Genomic DNA, 8,018 nt, shown 5'->3' with positions numbered 1-8,018 from the left:
GTTCCTTTGCTGGAGAGTCATCTGCAGCTTTGCGGAATTCTTCATCTTGTACAACATGGATTGGAGAGATTTCAGGATCATCAGTTGAAGATGTTTCTTTAGCTTCTCCTTTTTCGCACTGAGGATGAGTTCGTTCAGAGGCAAACTTGTCTGTGAGAGTTTTGAGATAAACATACAACTCTTTCTGTGTTGCAGCCACGTCAGTATGAACCTTCATGAGATCAAGATGATTTCCTCTGGTTTCTTCAGGAGACCAACCGAATAGTGGATTGTTGATGGCGCCAGTGTCTTCACTTGCAGGGGTGATCTCTGGAGCACCAGTGCTTGGAAGAGTTATAGTAACATGTGACGTGATATTGCTGGCCGGAGGAGTGGTGTTAGCGGTACCACTAGAGCCTGCAACGTTAATAGGAGTAGTACTTGCTGGGAGCACCACTAGGACTTGTAATGTTAGAGTTGGGTGTTGGACCCGGATTGGAAACTGAACCATACCTAAGACCGACCATCCTGCCGAATTGAGATTGCAACCGAGAGAATGATCTCCCACTGAGGTCGCCAATCTGTAGATGTGGGAAAACGATTTGCTGGTTTTTAAGGAATTAAGGAGACGACCGTACGGAGGAGACTCCTCAAACCGAGTGAAATGTTAAACCTCACACAGATGCACCGCTGCAAAGGGGGCGCTTTGAATTCGAGAGATCAATCTGTAGTACTCCGGCCTAAACCAAGACAATGGTCGTTCCAGAGTAAATTCGGTCACAAGAGAGGATGGGTTGATCAGTAGGAGGGAAGCTAAGAAAGGTGTGGAATCAATGGTAATCAAAGATTGTAGGTGTGTTGTGAATTCTGAATATGATAAGTTTTGAATGATTGAAATTTCTCAATTGAGAGTAATTGCTCAATTGATGAGTTGTTGATCTCGTGTTGTCAGTTTGACGTGAGATTGATGATACTGTTGACGTTGATGATTCAATCATGATTCAGAGACTTATTTATATTGCTGGAATTTTAGACACCATGATTCCTTGAAGTGTGACAGTTGATGAGATGAAAGAGTGGGGAAATGGAAATCGTGTTTGAGACCAGTTTCTCATCGTGTGATGACTTGGTCGATTTTCCATCCACTACTTTGTGAAATCCTTCAACTGATTGCACGACTTGCTCACATTCCAACGTGTGTATGAACACACGTGTCGTAGACCGCCAGACCAAAACCCTATTTGATATCCCCCCAAGTGACACGATTGACATCTCGCGGTTAGTTAGTCAATTGATGACTTCATGGTTCGATGGGACGATGAGTCCATGTAGTTGCTGAGTTGAACATGACGTTTTAAAACTCATGAATTGGACATGTCATGAGACAGAGGTATAATTCTTACGTTGAAACGAGCAAGTATTGCTCATTCGATGGATTGTTGAATATTGGTTGATTTTTGAACCAATATTCCTTGGTTTGAGAAATATTGATCATCCGAGCAAGTGTTGCTCATCTGATGATGACCAAAAATATTAATTAAAGTACTGGTGTGAAACTGAGCATAATTAATAAAAATAATGACCATGAGGTCGTCGTAGAATCATTTAAGGTTGGAGTCTGGAAGCATGGTCCTTGAACTCAGAAACCCTAATTTGATCAATGATCAATTCATGGTTTGTCAGAAATTTAACCATGGAACGAAGGAAGGAGCGGCTACATGGGACCGTGGATCAACCATGTAGTTTCCATATGCTCACGTGAGCAAATACGAAGAACTCCTGAAGAGTTGATGATTTGTTGATGAAAGAATGATTAAATGCTGGCTTAATCATTTATCCAAAAATGCTCGTCTGAGCCTTAGGTGAGAAAAACTAATTAATTATGACGAGGTGAGGGACCGACCATGGAGTCATGAAACCGGCCCTGGGTCGTCATGTGACTGTCTGACGATCACTTCATGAAAATCCAAAGTGTTTGGAAGAGTTTTGGACATAATACGAGCAATTGTGCAAATTAGGTCAAAACTGTGAAAACTGATGGGACCGGCTTCCGTGAGCCAAAGAGCCAATCTTGGTCGGTCTAGATAACATGCTCGTGTCCCCAAGATGTCCATGTCTCAGTCCTGAGAATTTTGATATTTTCTGGCGTGCAATTGAGCATCCATTCGAGAAAATATGCCAAAATTAGGGTTTCGATGAACTGAGGAAAACAACATGAGATGATGGAAAATAATTATAAAATAAGAAACGAGGAGGCGTGGGACCGCCGAGGCCAAGGCATGGTCGTCCGGTCGTGGTCGCGGTCCTGTGGTGCCTTTTCCTTAATTTTATAATATTTTGATGATTTTATGAAAACTTCATGAATTTTAAGAAATTTGATGAAGTTAGGGAGTTTCCATGGATTGAAGGAGTTTTCATGAGTTCAAGGAAGCAAAGAATATTAAAATAATAAAAATAAGGGCGTGTGGGACCATGGAAGGCATGGTCGGCTGGCTTGGGCCCGGTCCCACGAGTTTCCCTAATTTTTGTGTATTTTTCATGTATTTTTTGATGAATTGAGGGAATTTTTCCTAATTTGAGAGAAATACCATGAAATCAAGGAATTTGATGAATTCAAGGAAAAACAAAATAATAATAATAAAACAAAGGGGTGTGTGGGACCATCTAGGGCATGGCCGGCCGGCTAGGGCCCGGTCCCACAAGTTTTCATAATTTTATTTTATTATTTGATTTTTTGTGCAAAATACCATGAAAACAAGGAGTTTTTTCATGAAATTAGAGAAATAATAATAATAATAAAAAAAATAAGGAATCGTGAGGTGTGGGGCCGGCTGGGACCAAGGCATGGTTGGTTGGCCAATGGTCACGCCCCACACTTCTTTCTTTACTTTATATTATTATTTATGGATTTATGAAAATACAATGAAACCGAGGAATTTCTTCGAGACGAAGGAGATTTGATCAAATGAGAGAATTTTCATCAAATCATGGAAAATAATAAAAATGTAAAATAAAATATAAAACTGGCGTGGGGCTGACCACGACACGGCCGGTCAGTCGCGTGTCCGTGCTCCCAGCATCTTGGTCAATATTTTAATTATTTATTATTTTCTTCCCTATTTTTGCATAGGTTCATCGTTTCGTTGTATTTTGAAATACTCGTTCGCGCGGTGACTGTTAGTGCATCGTCGTGAATACACTTTCACCATTTGAATCAGGGCTTACTTAGAGGTAGCTCAGACGCCCGGTTGATTATTTATTACTAATTTATGAAATTCAGTGGAGAATAATTCATGAAACTGAGTAATAAAATAAATAGATGTTTACTATTAATTCATAGGATCAGCTGAGGATTCGACTACGAATTCAGAATAATAAAGTGAGCATTACCATTCCATGGGATCGTAGATTCGACCACAGAATCAGAGTAATTAAGATTTATCTATTACCATTTATGAGACCAGTTGTGGATTCGATCATGAAATCGGAGTAATGAGATAATATAGTTGTTTCATTGTTATTCTATGAGATCAAGCCGTGGATTCGATCATAGAATCAGAACAATTTTTTATTGCCATTTCATGGGATCATGTCGTAGATTCGACCATGAAATATGAGCAATTGTCATTGCCATTCCATGGGATCAGGCCGTGGATTCGACCATGGAATATGAGCAATTGTCATTTCCATTCCATGGGATCAGGTTGTGGATTCGACCATGGAATAGGAGCAATAATAGATTATTCTGGGAATTCAGTAGTGAATGTCACAGATGAATCCAAGAACTTTAGGAATAATTAACTTTATGGCTCTATACTAGCAGAGCAAGCTGTCTAGGAGCATTAATTATCCCGATATGAACTTGCCGGTAAGTCATATCCTTTATATATTCAGGGTAAACTCGTTGTTTGTTCCTGAAGACGTTGTCGCTCTATACTAGCAGAGCAAGCTGTCTAGGAGCCGTCCATCTCGTGATACTATATAGAAATAATCACTGAAAATGTTCAGTATTCATGAGATATGCCGTTATCCAGCCGTGAGACTACGTATCTGCATGTACTCTGAGAGAAAGTATTCTCAGTCAGAGAATTCGATGAGACCGAAAGTATTCAGTATTCATGATATATGTCGTTGTCTAGCCGTGAGACTACATATCCGCATGTACTCTGAGAGAAAGTATTCTCAGTCCGAGGATTTGATGAGAGACCCGTGTTTCAACACTCACGTCTGATTGCTGGATCAGAGGTTCGTATAATTATAGGTTTACGATTTTAGCCTTTGTCGAAAATCCACCATCTACAGCAATCTATATGGACTAACTGCAATATACTTTTAAGAGAATCAACTAGACAGTCAGACTCTATCTTAATAAAAGTATATCCAAGAGTTATATATCACTTTCTCGATTCAATACTTATTCAAGCGAATAGAAATCTGCGAGTCTAATTGAATACGAGAGAAAACACTTGAACGGTACCAAAGACCAATGTTCAAGGATCAATCAATTTCAATCAACAACCAAAGGTTGGATTTCCCAATTGATCGATTCAACGCACAACCTGTGATATTTCAATTATATAACAAAATATAATACGAAAAAGAAATAACACAGACACTAGAAGTTTTGTTAACGAGGAAACCGCAAATGCATAAAAACCCCGGGACCTAGCCCAGATTGAAAACACACTGTATTAAGCCGCTATAGACACTAGGCTACTACAAACTAACTTCGGTCTGGACTGTAGTTGAACCCCATTCAATCTCACACTGATCCAAGGTACATTTGAGTTCCTTATGTCTCTGATCCCAGCAGGATACTACGCACTTGATTCCCTTAGCGGATCTCACCCACAACTAAGAGTTTCTACGACCCAAATCCGAAGATTTTAATAAACAAATCTGTATCATACTGAAAAGTCTACGGTAATAGATAAATCTGTCTCCACATAAATACCTACGAGTTTTTGTTCCGTATTTTGATAAATTAAGGTGAACATGAACCAATTGATAACCCAGACTTATATTCCCGAAGAACAACCTAGTATTATCAATCACCTCACAATAATCTTAATCGACTAGCGAAAGAAGATATTGTGGAATCACAAACGATGAGACGAAGGTGTTTGTGACTTCTTTTATATCTTTCCTATCGGATAAATGAATCTCAAGCCAATCTTACGATTGTACTCGAGTACGATAGAAACAGCAAGATCAGATCACGCAACTACAGAGAAAATAGTTGGGCCTGGCTTCAAAATCCCAATGAAGTCTACAAGTCGTTAACCTACAGGGTCTCGAGAAGAAACCTAAGGTTAAAGGAGAATCGACTCTAGATAATACAACTAGTATCACATAGAAGGTGTGGGGATTAGGTTTCCCAGTTGCTAGAGTTCTCCTTTATATAGACTTTCAAATCAAGGTTTGCAATCTAAGTTACCTTGGTAACAAAGCATTCAATATTCAATGTTAGATGAAAACCTGATTAGATTCAAGCTAATATCTTTCAACCGTTAGATCGAACTTAGCTTGTTACACACAAATGAAATGCACGCTTATCTAGGTTTGTGTAACCGTACCCAAACATGTACACTTAGTTGGTTCGAAAGTAGTTAATCAAATGGTTAGCCATATGAGCACTTCCATGTCAACCGTATTCTTCTTTACCACAACTAGTTCAAAAGACTCAAATGAACTAGTTAGAGAGTTGTTCAATTGCTTAGATCTTATAGAAGTATACAAGACACAATCGAAGCAAAAACGATTTGATTCACTAGATTCAATTCATGAACTTTGTAGCCACGGTTTGCAATTATGCATTCCTTAGTTTATATAAGTTTAAGTTCGCAAATAATCGTTTTTAGAAAATAACCAACCTAAGTACGCGAACTGGTACGCGAACTTAAGTACCCGGAATGAGTTTGTTTTTAGTTCGCAAACTCCAACGGATTTTCACGTACATGAATTTCCGATGGTGCGCGTACTAGTACGCGGACTTTAGTTCCGGTTTTTCTGAGCAGCAAAGTACTCATACTTTGGTTCAAGGAATAAGGACTTACACACATATGTGTTACCACACAATGTTTATATCCTTCCAAGGTTATATATTCTAAACTCTCATTTAAATTATTGAAACATTCTTGGAGGACGTTATATGATTGTTATTCACAAACCATTTTTTGTCAAAGCCATTTTCAAGTAATCGAAACTTAATATGACTTTCATCATTAGTAAAGATGAACTTGGCCAAAGAGAAAGCTTACCAAGACATATTTCGAGAAATAGATACGCGAGATAAACTCGGATCGAAATAGAAAATGTGTATAATCAAAGTCTATATAGCAATACGACTTTTGTCTCAAGATAAGAGATAGAGTAGATAGACTTTTTAGTGATAGATAAGTTCAAGTCTCCACATACCTTTTAATCGATGAAGTTCCACAAGTTCCTTGAGTAGTTCTTCGTCTTTGTATGATGATCGCCATGGAGTCTTGAGCTCAACTACACTTTCTATCCTAGTCCGAGACTTAGCTATAAGTAGACTAGAAATCAAGACTTATAGTTTTGATCACTAGCACTACAAGAAAATCACTCTGTAGCCACACCACCAATTAGAGGGTATGCTGCAAAATGTTTATATTGCCACAGTTATATCATGTTGTGGCAACATCCGATTTCTAGCCACATGGAAACCACTGGTGACGCAAAAATTTTAGCTTTTGCCGCAGCAAGGTCTGGTGTGCGGCAAAAAGACAGTTTATTGCTGCGGTTCATGTTATACGTGTGGCAAAAACGTATTAATATATTTTTATTCTTCATAAAATGGAAAGAAAGAGAATTAAACGTATTAATATATTTTTATTCTTCCTAAAATGGAAAGAAAGAGAATTAATATATTCCGAGGAGTCAAAGTCTAATCCCACGTATACACCATTTACTACATATAACTTCTCCGATTCTCATTCCCTCTTTCTCTCTTTAACAACTCTGGTTCTCTTTCTCCCTTTTACGGGTTGAGATCCAAAAAAGGACTTCATATTTTGTTGATAATCAATGGTAATCAAATTGCTAAAGAAGTTTTCGAATTTTTGATTTCGTTGCCGCTTGAGAACTTAAGTTATTCAATTATAGTGTTGACCAGTTCCACTTCAAGAAGATTAACTTGATTTGGTAAGAACTAAGTGGAAATCTTGTGATTATTTAATTTCTTTAAGGTTTGATGACCGTTAGAGAAATAGTTCACAGTGTATTCAACGATTTTACGAATTGTTTATTTGTAATCTAATTTATGTTCACGGGTTGGTAGTTTACATTAAAATATATTAAGTGTTTCTTTAGATTTAGATTGATAGTGTTTTGACCTTTGTTTGCTTCCCTTCATTTTTCGTTTTTTAACCAGTTTAATAAAATTTGTTGATCTACAGCTCTAGTGGATATTGCTAACCAATTGTTGGGATATTTCCATTGCAAGGTAATTTTCATCTTCTAGAAATACATGTATATACATTTAGAACGATTTCGAATTATGATAGTACTTATCTTCCTTTGAACATTGATTTTGCAGGAATGAACAACAAGATCGGAATGAAGTTTCATTTTTATTTTATTTTTCATTTTTCTCTAAATTATGATGTATCATTTATGTATGTAATGAATGTATTGAGTAAATTATATTATATATATGTACCAAATTGCATATGAAATAAAATCAAAAAGAGAATTTTATTCCTGTTAAACATTTGTGTATCAAAATTTTGTTCCTGATAAAGGTATAGAATCTTATAAAAGATCAGAAGAAAAGATTTGGATCTAAATAATATCACAAAAACCAATATAATAGAGAGAAAAAACTGAAATAAAATTCTATCTATAGAAAAAAAGCCTATCAACAGATTTTAAAAGTGAAATAAATTAATTAAAATTAAATTACAAAATACCTTTTTGCCTCATGATATTGCCTCACCGTTTGGTGTGGCAAAAATCCTAGTTTTTGCTGCACTACAATAAAGGTGTGGCAATAATTTCTTGTCACACAGGTTGTT

General features: G+C 37.1%; 1 long non-coding RNA gene across 1 annotated transcript; it reads left to right on the top strand.

Moving 5' to 3' along the window:
• Window positions 1-6,968: 6,968 nt before the first annotated feature.
• On the top strand, window positions 6,969-7,679 carry LOC113293849. The gene is made up of 3 exons (XR_003332612.1): window positions 6,969-7,146; window positions 7,401-7,447; window positions 7,541-7,679. It is a non-coding gene; the product is annotated as an uncharacterized LOC113293849 (long non-coding RNA).
• Window positions 7,680-8,018: the final 339 nt, after the last annotated feature.

Source organism: Papaver somniferum, chromosome 7, assembly GCF_003573695.1.
Source record: "Papaver somniferum cultivar HN1 chromosome 7, ASM357369v1, whole genome shotgun sequence".
NCBI classification, from domain to species: domain Eukaryota; kingdom Viridiplantae; phylum Streptophyta; class Magnoliopsida; order Ranunculales; family Papaveraceae; genus Papaver; species Papaver somniferum.
This window is presented reverse-complemented; position numbering and strand designations above follow the sequence as displayed.